The sequence below is a fragment of the Lissotriton vulgaris genome, chromosome 4_1 (genome assembly GCF_964263255.1).
Source record: "Lissotriton vulgaris chromosome 4_1, aLisVul1.2, whole genome shotgun sequence".
NCBI classification, from domain to species: Eukaryota; Metazoa; Chordata; class Amphibia; order Caudata; family Salamandridae; genus Lissotriton; species Lissotriton vulgaris.
Genome location: NC_141691.1, coordinates 57069796 through 57084397, shown reverse-complemented (window position 1 = coordinate 57084397; position 14602 = coordinate 57069796). Strand labels below are relative to the sequence as shown.

General features: G+C 43.8%; 1 protein-coding gene across 1 annotated transcript in view; it reads right to left on the bottom strand.

Moving 5' to 3' along the window:
- Positions 1-14602, bottom strand: part of TEX11 (testis expressed 11) — a 1326855-nt gene that overhangs the window by 828771 nt on the left and 483482 nt on the right. The window lies entirely within an intron of this gene.

The window sequence follows — 14602 nt, the reverse complement described above, 5'->3', positions numbered from 1 at the left end:
AGGAGCGACAAAACTCCCTGGTATCTTCATTCATGTGAGGCCAGTGAAAGTGTGAGACAAGTCTGTCCCAAGTCTTATTCTGGCCTAAGTGTCCTGCAAGGGGAATCTCATGGGCCAAGGTAAGAAGGAAACCTCTCTGTGACAAGGGGATGACCAGCCTTCTGGTTGCACCAGGTTTGGGGTCTCTTGCTTGAGAGTACAGGAGTCCATCATCCCAGTGTACCCTGTGGGCACCTGTGGCGTTCCCTGCAGCCTCAGCAGCAGCCTGCTGTCTGAGGGGTTCAAGTGAAGGGCAGTCTAACTGTGCCTTCCCCAGGTCTTCTCTGGAGGGTCCCCCTGAACCCAGAAACTCAACCTGATCAGGTTCAAGTTCTTTAGGCTCAGTTTCCCTCAGCTCTTTGAGGTCAGCCTCCTCTGAGACTTGATCCTCAACCTGGGGCAAGGGGGAAGGCAATGCCTTAACCCTACTGCTCTTCTTTTTGGAAGGTGTCTGGTCCATTGTTCCAGGATCCAGCACCTGTTCAGTGGGGCATCTTCTGGCCTGTGACCTAGTCACAGCAAGCACATGTGCTGGCAAGCCTAACATTTCCATGTGAGTCCTCTGCTCCACTTCTGACCATAGTGATGACTCCAAACCATTGCCCAACAAACATTCAACTGGGAGGTCTGAACTAACCACAACTTTCTTTTGGCCACTAGGTAGTCTGTACCCAGCATGATCTGACCAGGGTCCACAAAGTTAGGTGTCACTATTGTGACACTGGCACAAGTGTCCCTGTAGGCCTGAGCCATTTTTCCATTTATAAACGGTGTCTGCCTGTATTTGCCCAAAGTATTGGGACTTGCATCAGGGGATATATCCACATTCCCAGTACAGACAAGGACTGCCTGAGTAAGAGTGCCAACTAAGTTGTCATACCCCTCAGATCCCAGGGTTAACCCAACTAATCCCTTGGGAGGTGCACTACCACTACTGACTGTACTAGGGGGAGCAGTTGCCTTAGGGGCTGTAGTGGTAGGAGTTTGCCCCCCTTTCTTGGTGCACTCACTAAACCAGTGAGTTTTACTTTTACAGTATTGGCACCACCTTTTAGACTGGCCTTCTTGAGTCTTCTTTTTCTGCTGTGAAGCCTGGCCCCCACCCTCTTTGGTTTGTTGGGGGCCTGTCGAAGGCTTCTGGTCATTTTGCTCATTCTTATTATTACCCTTCTGGTCTGCTTTCTTCTGACCACCCTGGTTCTGAGCCTGGTTCTGCTTGATCCTTGTTCTGACCCATCTGTCTGCCTTCTTTCCCAATTCTTGGGGAGAGGTCAGATCTGAGTCAACATGGTGCTGGTGCAACAACTGGTTCTGACAATTATTTAAAATCTGTTCTCTCATGATCAGATTGTAAATCCTGTATAATCAGTAACCTTACTGCCCAGCAACCAGCCCTCCAAAGCCTTAGTGGCACAATCCACAAAGTCAGACCAATCCTGAGACTGAGTTTTCTGGGTATCCCTGAACAGCAACCTGTACTGCTCAGTGGTTAAGCCAAACCCATCTATCAGTGTGTTTTTCAGGACTTGGTAATTGTTAGCATCCTCAGCTCTAGTAGTGAGGAGCTTATCTCTACCATTGCCTTCAAAGGAGAGCCACAAGACAGCTGCCCACTGACTCTGGGGGACGCACTGGACAGTGCAGGCCCTCTCCAAAGCAGTTATCCATTTGTGGATATCATCCCCTTGTTTAAAGGGGGGCACTATCTTACTCAGGTGTCTAGTGTCTAAACTCCTGTCCTTTTCTCTAGGTAAAATGCTGCCACCAGTGGGGTCTGCCCCACTCAATTTCTGCTCTCTAGCAAAGGCAAGTCTCTCTTTGGCCAGGGCAAGTTCTTCCCTTTCAATCCTCAGATTGACTTCCCTCATCTTTGCTTCATGCTCTCTTCTCTGAGGGGATGTCATCCCTCTGTGAGAAGAGGTCTGAGAGCCATTGGTTCAAATGGATCTGTTAGAGCCTCTGGATAGAGACCTAACTCGTCCACTCCCAATGTTAAGCCTGCCTGAGAGTGGCCCTGGGGGTCTCCCAAGTCCATTCTCATGCCTGCTTAAGTTGGTCCTGGTGAGTCTACTGACTTCTACCTGACCCTTATCTGCCTCATCCCCTGACAACTCTGTATCCTCCTCCTCTCCTTCACTAACTGTTCCATTGAGTTGGAGGTCAGGGTCCCCAAGGGTTCCCTCTAAGGGGGGCATGCTCCCATCTGGATTAGGAGGGCCTGTGTTAGAAGCCCTCCTGGCATCATAAGTCTCTAAGAGACCAATCAGGAATGGGATGGTAGGGTTAAAACCCTGTTTTAGCTTCCTGGAGGTACACACTTGTCTCATCTCCTGGAAGCTAAGAGCTGCATATCTTGAGATGATCTGTGGAGGGTCGACTGACATAAGGGGGGCCTCTGAGTTTCCTCCTTTGTCTGACATGCTTCTAGTGTGGTGTAAGTGATGCACCTACCTACACTATTTGTTTGCCTACTGATCCCTTGCTAAGAGTTGTAGTCAGGGTGTGCTAGGCACTGTTGAACTACAACAGCTGGTTCAGTAGAACTCAGAGTATTCTAAGCTAAGTTATATGTACCTTGGTACTTATGTGATCTTTCAAATGATATTCTTAGGATACGTGTGGTAAAACAACAGCAAGCTCAAATCCCACCGCTGCCACCAATGTGAGAAGGTGGCCTGATATGCAGTGCTCACTATTCTAGTGATCACTATGTATCAGTCCAAACGACCCTTATTGATGATTGGTTGTAAGTCAACCTTATAGACCAGCTATCCTAGTAGCATGGACAAGAGCAGTCTTCAGGCTAAACTCTAGAAGGCGTGTTAAGCCAGCTGTTATACCATCACATATACCCCTTGAACACCAAGTGAAAGGACACCACACAAGTTGTTATGAAAATAAAAGGATATTTATTTATAACACAACAACCCTGGACTCTTTATGAGGACAGGGTGCTAAGCACAATACAAAACTCTTAAAGAAATACTGAAAGTCGCACAATTTACACAAATGCCCGAGGGGCACGAAAAACAATATACAATGGAAGTGGAATGCGAAATTACTAGCAGGTAAGTACTACTCTCAGAGACTTTAGAATCGCTAGGCCTACAATGCTGAACCCTTAGATTAGAAGCAGGAGGCCTATGGACGTCGTGTGCAGAGTGGGAACTCTCACGCGTAATGCCGGACAAAGTCTATGGATACTAGTAAATGCAAAAGTTAGTGTTCTCGGGCGAACCCGACTAGGTAGGTCAAAAACGAAAGTGGATCTAGACACTTAGAGAGTTGGTCTACGCTGGAGCACCGTAGTACTCGGTTTACCTGGACCAGGGGCTGCGGCTGCATAGGGTTCAAGTGTCGTCGGGAATCCTCGTTGACGAACCAGGAGCCTGAAGTGGAAGTTGCTGGCAGGCGACCAGTGAAGATGTTCCGGGCTGATCCAAGGACTGTATCAGTGAAGAGAGTACCTGTAAGCAGAGGGGACCGAGTTCTGAACCACTAGCCAGTGATTAGGTGGGCACCAGGATGGCACCGGACGAGGTCACTCAGCCAGGTGAAGAGGTGACACTGGATTCTGCTGCTGCACGGACCAGGGCCGCTGATGTCGACCAGGCTGGAGGTCTGCGAGCTGTCCCACGTCGGATGTCTGTTGCTGGCGATGCTGGATCCGGTGAAGGAGGCAACAAGCCTTGGCTACGGCAAGCCCACGTGACGACACAAAATGGCGTCTTGGGTGCACCAGGAGGGTCCGAGGAAGGTCCCCTTCAGGAGGAGACTAGGGCCAGTCTAGAGGAGCTAGACCAGCGGTGAAAACAACGTAGGTCGTCGTCTGGAGGGTCACTAGCCAACGGGCAAGTGACCGGACAACGTAGCAGCAACCCAGGAGCAAAAGGGCCCCACGCAGATCTGGTGGATGCTGGGGGGCTGGACTTCGGTGCTCGTGCTGCTTGGGTTTGGGGCTTCTCTTACCCCAGTGCACCCACTCGAGGGTCCCTTGGTGGTCGTGCTGGTTCAGTGTTGTGCTGGTTCTGATGATCGCCGGGTCCTCTGGTCTCGTCGCACCTACGGTTCTCAGCTGTGCTGTAGAGGCAGGTTGAGGTCAGAGAGGGCAGGGAGTCCGGGTCTCGTCGAGCTGGGTCAGTCTGGTTCCGGAGGAAGGACGTCTCAGCAAACCGCAAGATACTTAGGTGCTGCCTGCTGCAGCAGGGTGACTACTCCTTAGTCACAAGGGAGAAATCTTAAGAAGAAGTCTTGAGTTCCTTTCGTAGAAAGTAGTTTCAGGATTCAAAGATGATCTAATCTGGAAGGGTCCCCGCTCCTACCTTTATTCTAAAGAAAGGGGCTGGTACGCGACTAGGTCCTGCCCATGGGTGGGACCAGGAAGGGGGGTGGTTACACCCCTCTCCCCTGCCGGACTTTCCCCAGCTCAGGGGCTGGTGTGCCCCTGGAACTGGTTCAAGCCGGCCTATGCATAGTGAGCACCGGGGTGCCACTTGCAGTCACCTTCCTATTCAGCCCTGCCTACCCAGGATACACAAAACCCTGTCTGGGATGGTGCTAGCACCGCCCCTGACAGGAAACCCTTTGTCCAAGCTCTCCTCGCTGGAAGGACTCCCAGCAGCAGGAGGTCAGACTTGTGTCTGTGGTGGCAGCATCCATTTTGTGATGCTGAGGCTCGAGTTAACTTTAACCGGGGATCACAGTTACACACTTGTTGTGTCCCTCTAGAAGGGTGGAATGCTAACCCCGTCGCCTGAATTGGCAAGGGGTTAGTATTCCAATTCGTATGACACCTTACTCGACATGTTTTGATAAAGCGATACCAGAGTTGGCATATAACCGCGAGGATTATAATGCACTTAAGAGTATATGGTATGCATTATCATGGAACAGCTATTAGGACTTGGTTCCGCAAGCTGCAAACGGGCTCAGCACATGCCAGAGCACCATCTCACATGATTCCAAACACTCTGCCTTCAGGATTGTTAAGGCCTGCCATAGGAGTGACTGATCGGAATACAAGTGTCCATTTTAGGGTTAGATATAGGTATACTATATCTAAAGCAAGGGGTGATTACACCACCTTGCCCCAGCTGTTGTGCAGCCAGTTGTGTTAGATTTAGATGGCCAGCCAGGGGTGGCATAATACATGCTGCAGCCCCTGGTAGGCCGTGGGTACACCTATGCCCTGAGTTACAGGGTCTGATAAGGTGACCCAGTACCAATTGGTATATGCACCTAAGGTACACGTGTCAATTTAGTGAGAGAACAGCTAGGCTGTGGGTCTGATTAGCAGGCCCACAGCCAGGGAAGTCGTAAACCAGTGAAGCAAAAAGCAAAAATCTGGGGTGATCATAGGATTGCAGACCCTACTCTCCTACAACAGCAAGGAGCAATATCTGACCAGATCTGTCTGTTGTACCAACCTGTGATTGCCAGGTTAGCTGCAGTGTTAATACAGGTTGCAACTCTCCTGCAAAAGGTATCATTTGTTCTACTCTTTATCAGAAGGGCCAGTGTATGGTGATGACAGATAGGATCTTCTCTGAGCTGCCTGTAAGATGATGAATTTGGCTTTAGGATGACCCATCAGGCAAGCTGGAGTGCTGTCCAGCCCCCAATGCTTTGTCAATTGTTGCTAAGCAATGGCATCAGAGCAGTCCCTAGGAAGTTCGGGACTTTAATTAAAAACCCTTCCGGCCTTCTGGATGTGCACAGACCATCTAACATGTATATCAAATTGTCCCAACCCTGCTGGCCTATCTGAGTCAGATCTAACGTGATGATTTTTGCCCAGCGTATTCTCTTTTCATGGGTAGTGACCAATCAGCATTTCTCTAAGAAATGCAAAGGAGAGGCCTTCATCCACCACTATATATCTTCTAAGCCCACTTCTTTCATTTGTCATGCTGGCTGCTAAAAATAAACAAAAAACACAGTTGATGGACAGGATGTAGAACAATGTAATACATTCACCCCAGTACAAGGATCTGGGCCTAAATCCATAGTTTTTTGCACTCCACACCACCCTGGGTTAGACACTGGCTATATGCAAATCAGCTCTGACCCTGTGCCTCATGGGAACAGTCCAGTCCGAACTACCAAGCCATGTCTTTCCCAGACTGGAATCAAGCATCCAAGGACCGGTTTCTGGGTATCAGCCTTCATCAGCCTGGATAGCTTGACTCCAGTGGTGTGGAGAGCCTGGGACTCACGTCTGAGTATACCCAGCACACTCGGGGTGAAAATTGCAAAAAACACAGTTGATGGACAGAATGTAGAACAATGTCATACATTTTTTTGTAAAGGCATATACCCAGGCAGACTTTAAGTACAGAAGCTGGATATTAAAAGAGACATATTTATATACACAAAAATAATCAAAAAATAATCAATGCAATGAACTGGGATGATATCAAAAGGGATAATTTTTAATATAAATATAAAAGATGAATAGATACATATAATTCACGGATTATACAATAAAAAGATTTTTCTTAAAACTTGTGTGGCTGTTTTCACAATATATTAGAGAAACATCATGGTATATATAAAAAAGAACTTTTTATTTCAATAATGTTCTCTAATTATGGAGAATAGGGCTGTGTGTCAACGCGTTTCGACAAAGTCTTTTGTCTTCATCAGGACAAATGGATATTCAGCCAATTTTTCCAAAATATGTTATGACCAAAAAAGGTTCGAAGTAGATATAGGGAGTAAGGCACCTCTCCTTTGAGATCCGGAGTCGGTATGTGATAGCTGTTTAATCAGTGTTCACTGCTTCCATCTTACTTCTACCTAAAACTACTCTTCGTCATCTTTTTAAAAAGGGAGGGAAACCTCAAGCATTCACAGCCATTTTCATCATAGTGTATCGTAGCGGTCGGTAAAGCCGTCAGTTCATATAGCTTTTACACCTGTCGGTTGTTCAGAAAAAACGTGGCAATGAAATAGAAGCTGTTGGTTATTTCAATGAGGCGCGGTAAAGGATAAAAACAGTTGCGTATCTTAACTTCGCTTTCATTACTCGGGGGCTGTAATGCAGCTTGGATGTTTTGTTGACCAGGGTACGTCCACTTGGAAAGATATTCGCGGTGCTCGAGACGTCTCGACCTCCCTCAGTAGTTTGTTTCGAACTACTGAGGGAGGTCGAGACGTCTCGAGCACCGCGAATATCTTTCCATGTGGACGTACCCTGGTCAACAAAACATCAACAAAACATCCAAGCTGCATTACAGCCCCCGATTAATGAAAGCGGAGTTAAGATACGCAACTGTTTTTATCCTTTACCGCGCCTCATTGAAATAACCAACGGCTTCTATTTCATTGCCACGTTTTTTCTGAACAACCGACAGGTGTAAAAGCTATATGAACTGACGGCTTTACCGACCGCTACGATACACTATGATGAAAATGGCTGTGAATGCTTGAGGTTTCCCTCCCTTTTTAAAAAGATGACGAAGAGTAGTTTTAGGTAGAAGTAAGATGGAAGCAGTGAACACTGATTAAACAGCTATCACATACCGACTCCGGATCTCAAAGGAGAGGTGCCTTACTCCCTATATCTACTTCGAACCTTTTTTGGTCATAACATATTTTGGAAAAATTGGCTGAATATCCATTTGTCCTGATGAAGACAAAAGACTTTGTCGAAACGCGTTGACACACAGCCCTATTCTCCATAATTAGAGAACATTATTGAAATAAAAAGTTCTTTTTTATATATACCATGATGTTTCTCTAATATATTGTGAAAACAGCCACACAAGTTTTAAGAAAAATCTTTTTATTGTATAATCCGTGAATTATATGTATCTATTCATCTTTTATATTTATATTATATTTATATTCAAAATTATCCCTTTTGATATCATCCCAGTTCATTGCATTGATTATTTTTTGATTATTTTTGTGTATATAAATATGTCTCCTTTAATAGCCAGCTTCTGTACTTAAAGTCTGCCTGGGTATATGCCTTTACAAAAAAATTGTTGTCCCTGACCCAGGAGTCCTATCCATATCAGGGAGTCCTTGATACCTACAAGAACAATGTCATACATTCACCCCAGTACAAGGATCTGGGCCTAAATCCATCGTTTTTTTGCACTTCACACCACCACACCACCCTGGGTTAGACACTGGCTATATGCAAATCAGCTCTGACCCTGTGCCTCATGGGAACAGTCCAGTCCGAACTACCAAGCCATGTCTTTCCCATGTTTTTTGCTAAAAATACACAGCACATGTTTGAAAATAGTTTCCCCGCTCAGTAAACAAAACTTGTCAGTGGTATAAAACATGGAAAGGCGAATGCTTTCTCCAAGTGAAAATATGCCACTACTATACAAATAAAAGGTACCACTTGTCGAGGCTGCAGGAGGGAAAAGATCCTTATGTCACGAATGACATAATCAACCAATGGCTGACAAGCGTGATTAAGTGCTCAACAATCAATGGCTGATCTTACTGCCCATCTGAATGGATTGCATGAGCTCTAGGAGACAGCTAACACCGGCTCTGCTGGACCTAAATAAGGTAACCGTTATACTGGGTAAGAGAGGAAGCCAGTAGAGCCAGAAACCACAGCTAGTTGCAGTGTATGGGTCTTTTTTATGTGAGACTGTTTTATTAAGACTCCAAAGATGGTTAGTCTGTGAAGATTGAGAGCACTTGTGTATTCATTTTCCATGGACTCTGCAACGGGAAACAACCTTTACAACGCAGACATTACATCGCACTACCTTCACATAGCAGTCACAACATCGCAACATCCTTTACATCGCATGTCATTACAAAGCAGCCATTACATTGCATGTCACTACAACGCATGTCATGACAATGCATGTCACTACAACAAAAGCATTACATCGCAAGTCATTACAACGCATACCATTACAAGGCATAGTACCCTTACACTATCCAACACGTATCCTACTGTTGCACTCACTATAGTTAGAATAGTAATTATTAAGCCTATACTATCCAACACTTACCTTAAATGCAATATAATGGTATGCATTGTGATGGTATGCATTGTAAAGGTATAATACGATGTAATGGAATGCATTGTAAAGGTAGTTTCTGAAAATGCGATGTAATGGCATACTATGTAAAAGAATGCATTGTAAAGGATGTTGCGATGTAAAAACTGAGTTGTAAAGGCATGCATTGTAAATGTAAGCGTTGTAACGTCATACATTCCTCTGCAACACCACGTCAGAGAATGCAGCAGGAGTTTGTGATTCATGTAATTTCAGAGCAGCGTGTAATAAATGTCCCCTCTTACAAACTAAAAGCAGTGCCTGAAAAGTCTGCAACGTGAAAATGAACAAAACGCTACCCTTATTACCTAGAAGTATATCACAAACAAGAATGCACCGAATGGGATGTTATTGAAGTGCGCCGCCTCCTCTACATCGTGCTTGAGATCGGTTTCTGTGGCATCCTGGTTCTGTGTGTCTGTGCCTCATGACATAGCTGCGCTGATGTCATGAGACACTGGATTCTCATATGGAATGTTATCCTTTGATCACTAAGCAGTTGCTATCCTACTTTATTGCTGGCTGGATGCTCACCTGTGGATGGGATCTTTTCTTCAAATAAACCTCTACTTTTTACCTTCAATTTGTGGATCCTTATTTTACATTTGGCGACGCAGGATGGGAAGAAGAAGATAAGATCTCAACACCTATCTCAAGATTTTTTTTTTTTTTTCTTTAAAAAAACATTTGTTCCTTTGAAAATTCCTGGATACTTGGAACAACCTGAGATACTCTGGTGGCATTCAACTTTCAAGATGGAACATATTTGAATAACTTTGGACTGGACTTAAAAAGAAAAAGAGACTTCTATTTCCATTTTCAGGGTAAGAAGATTCCAACTTAATTTTTAATGAGAAAACAAACCACTTTGTTTTCTTCCTGCATATTTCTGATGGTGTAACCTAGTGGTGTTAACTTTATTGGACTTTTAAATTACTACATCAGACACTTTTGCGCTTATTTTATACAGCGCACTCGATCTCTGCAACCTGCATTTTTCGAAATAGTGTCCTACCTGCCAACGTCTTCGCAAGCGTCTTCACGAGCGAGGGTCCTCACGAGCGAGCTGCCTCTTCCAAAAGAACGCCATAGCCAGAATCTGGAAGCTTTAGAAGATAAACATCTTGCTTCACCTCGCTTCTCGACTCTTCACAAAGCCTGCCGGGAGGCACGCAAACGTGCCGCAAGGCACCCTGGGAGTCACGCAGACGTGGGCCCCATCTTTGATTGGTGAATTTTTCGGTTTCCAGTTCACAATATACGCGTTACGCTGTAATCGCGTTATGAACACCGCTAGTCATCGCTATTCTTCTATTTTACCCTGAACTCTCTTATTATCTACAAAATTTGCCACCTTCTCTATCAACAATTTTAAGGTACTGTTTTCTTTCATTTTTTCACCTCTGACACACTCACTGGAAACTCCTGTTGTGTGTTCTGCCACTGTGACACACACACACATATTAGACAACCTTTCGTGTGTCCTGCTTCTGTGACACACACACATTGTAGTGTGTCCTGCTTCTGTGACACACACACATTGTAGTGTGTCCTGCTTCTGTGACACACACACACATTGTTGTTTGATACACTCACTTGGAACTGATTTTGTGTGTCCCACTGCTGTGACACGCACACATAATAGACATTTCTTTTCTTATTTTCATTTTGTGCTCTATTTTTCTTTATTCTACAACAAAATGCAAAATGTCACTGCTCCCCCTTTCTTTTTGTCCTCACCTGGGGATCCACCTATTAGATGGAAAAAATGGCGTAAAGTGTTCGAAAGTTATGCAAGGGTGTGTGGATCTAGTTTGAGTGCTGAAAGGAAGACAGCTCTACTTTTACACTGTTTGGGGGCAGAAGGACAAGAGGTATTCGATCATTTACCTGACATTGATGATGGTAGTTTAAATGAATATGAAATATGTATTGCAAAACTGGATGAGCATTATCTTCCTAGAGTCAGTACAATTTTAGAAAGATATCATTTTGGTCGGAGAACACAAATGGAAGAAGAGACGATTGAGAACTATATTACAGCTTTAAGGAAACTTGCTTCCTCGTGTAAGTTTGGGGCAAGTCTTGATGAACATATTAGAGATCAGTTCATGCTTGGGTGTTATATTGAAAAGGTGAGGGAAGAATTGTGGCAGAAGGATGAACCTTCTTTAGAGGAAGTTCTTACTATTGCAAAGAGGATAGAACATTCTATTAAATGTGTAGAAGTCATTAAAAAGAATGGTGAGAACAAAACTACGAAAGAAACTGTGAATGTTGTGAAATCTACTGCTAGAACAGGTGAAAATCACCAGAAAGAGTCTGGAAATGAAAATGTTTCGAACAAAATTCCTTATAAAAAAAAGGAGAACGGTTTGGATTTCTCCCAAGTAAAATGTTACAGATGTGGTAAAATGGGGCATTTTGCCACAGATAGACAATGTCCAGGTTGGAAAGCTTATTGTAGTAAGTGCAAAAAGAAAGGACACTTCACCTCATGTTGTAAAGGGGGAAACTATAGAGGTAGAGTGAATGAAATTTTTTATGATTTTGAAAATGAAGATAATCTAGATGAACACCTAGATTGTGGGCAAATTTGTATTCAAACTGTAAGTGCTGAAGAAGCAAAGAATTCCCCTTGTGATGAAATTTTGGTAGAAGGTTATCCCACAAAAGTTTTGTTCGATTCTGGGGCAAAAATTACTATTGTGGCAAAGGATTTTTTTTTGAGTAAGTTGGGACATAAACTTGACCTGTCACGCCCCGATATAAGACCATTTGGTTATGCTGGTCAACCCATTAAACTTCTTGGGGTTTTTGAAGGAATGATTAATTATAAGAATAGGTTGGCCAAAGCAAAAATTTACGTTTCTCAAAAAGGAGATAGCATAATAAGCTGGTTCGCTCTCAAAGATTTGGGTGTTATGCTTGATCCGAACTCCTCACCCCCTATTCTTTTAAAAGAGCCTTTTCCCTACACTCCTCAAATTGTTTCATTAGTCTCTCATGATTTCACTAGTGAACTTAAAACCAAATTTCCTAAAGTTTTTTCGGAGAATTTGGGATGTCTTAATGACTATTGTCATCGTATCATCTTGAAGAAGGATGCTGTACCTGTCTGCTGCAAAGTACGAAATGTTCCTGTAGCAGTCAGAGAACAAGTTAAAGATGAACTTGATAAGCTAGTCAAGGGAGGCATTATAGAAACAGTAGAGGGAACGGAGTGGGTTGCCCCGATTGTCGCAGCCAAGAAATCGGACAACTCTCTCCGTCTCTGTGTTGATTTAAGAGAACTCAACAAGTGTGTGGTTACTGATCATTATCCTCTACCCAAGATTGCAAACATGCTTATGCTACTTAAAGGTGCTAAAATTTTCAGCACCATTGATCTAAGGTCTGCGTACCATCAGATTAGGTTGGAAGAGGATTCGAAAGATTTAACCTCTTTTGTAACACCTTATGGCATTTTAGGTTCGTTAAACTACCATTTGGTTTAGTGTCAGCCGCATCGGTTTTTCAGAGGGCATTAGAGAAAGTCTTAAAAGGTTTACATGGTGTCAGAGTCTACCAAGACGATATTCTCGTGTTTGGCATAGATAATTCTCAACATGATTTTAGGCTGTTTGCTGTTCTAGGAAGGTTGTGTGATGCAGGTTTGACTGTCAAGATTGAGAAATGTAAGTTTAGAAAAACTTCCATTGATTATCTAGGTCACACTATTACGGAAGGAGGAATTTTGCCTAAGGAAAATCTGATCTCTACCATTTCTAAGATGTCTTCCCCACAGAACAAGGAAGAGTTGATGAGTTTTTTGGGACTTGCTGAATATTATAGCAAGTTTGTGAAAGACTTTGCCTCTTTGTGTGCCAATATGAGATACTTGTTGAAGAAGGGTGTAGATTTCATTTGGGGAGAGAAATGTCAGCACGAATTTGAGGTCGTCAAGGAGAGGCTAGCTTCTGCTCCGAAATTAAGCAGTTTTGATCCTTCTGAAAAATCTATTTTGATTACTGATGCAAGCTTGAAAGGTTTAGGTGCGGTACTTGTACAGAAGTTTGAGGGCATTGAGAGGGTCATTCTTTTCTTGTCAAGGAGTTTAAAGGGAGCTGAAACTCGATACTCGGTGATTGAGCGTGAAGCTCTCGCTGTTTACTGATCAGTCAAGAAGCTTAAAAACCTATTGTGGGGAACCAATTTTGAGGTCAGGACGGATCACAAACCACTTTGTGAAATTTAAAAAAAAAAAGGTATAGATGCAGTGTCTGGTAGGATCACTAAATGGGTTGTTGGTTTGCAAGATTATGATTTTGATGTAAAGTACCTACCTGGAGTAGAAAACAAAGTAGCGGATGCCCTGTCTCGCCTTGTTCCCAGTTCTGAGGTTGAGGATGAGGAAGATTGTGATGAGGACGATGAGATGGTTTGTGTTGTAGAAGAGGCTGTCATTGATAAAGAGAGGTGGTTGAAGATGGTTCAGGAGGATTCGACTCTTGTAGAAGTACTTAAACTCCTAATGACAGGATGGAAGAATAAACCCAAATGTAATGAAGGCCTTGAGAAATTTTGGCATGTTAAAGATCAGCTTTCTGAACAGGATGGCTTACTTTTTAGAGGAACTAGATTAGTTCCACCCCTAGCTCTTCGGGATGAGCTTATGTCTTTAGCACATATTGGCCATTTAGGTGTCTCTAAAACTAAGGAGATTTTAAGGAGGTCATATTGGTGGCCAAATATGGATTTGGAAGTGGAACGCAAAGTTAGGGATTGCATTGACTGTGCTCTTAGTGAGAAGGTAGCAAAACCTAAAGTCCAACCCATGGTGATAAGAGATAGACCAGATGCGCCCTGGAAAGAGGTGGGTTTGGATATTTTGGGGCCTATTACATCAGCTGGTTGTGAGTGGTATGTTCTTGTTCTTGTTGATTTCTTTTCTAGGTGGCCAGAAATTGCCATAACTCGTGGTATCGAGACTAGGCACGTCATGGATTTTTTGACCAAACTTTTTGCTAGAGAGGGCATCCCTAACACCATCCTCACAGATAATGGTCCCCAATTAGTCTCTAAGGAGATGGAAAATTTTCTGTTAGAGCAAGGTGTTAAACACAAAAAGTCTTCCCTTTACCACCCAGAAACCAACGGTATGGTTGAGAGATTTAACCGTGTTCTTAAAGAAACTATCAGAATGGCTAAGTCTGCTGGCACGGATTGGAGGACATATGTCTTTAAGAAGGTTAAGGTTTACAGGTTATCTCCCCATGCTGTTACTGGGAAGACCCCCTTTGAACTTTTTAGATCACGTACTCCTAATACCCTTGTGGTACCTGCATGGGTCAATGATTTGCAACCACCTCCTCGTGATGACTGTGATGAGTGGATGTCGCGTGAACTTTCTAGAATTGAGTCTAGAAAAAGGATGTTTGATGCGAGACATTCTGTTAAGGTCACACTTGTTAAAGTGGGAGATTGGGTACTTATTAAGAATCCCTGCAAAAACAATAAGGCTCTTTCTGCTACCTTTAAGA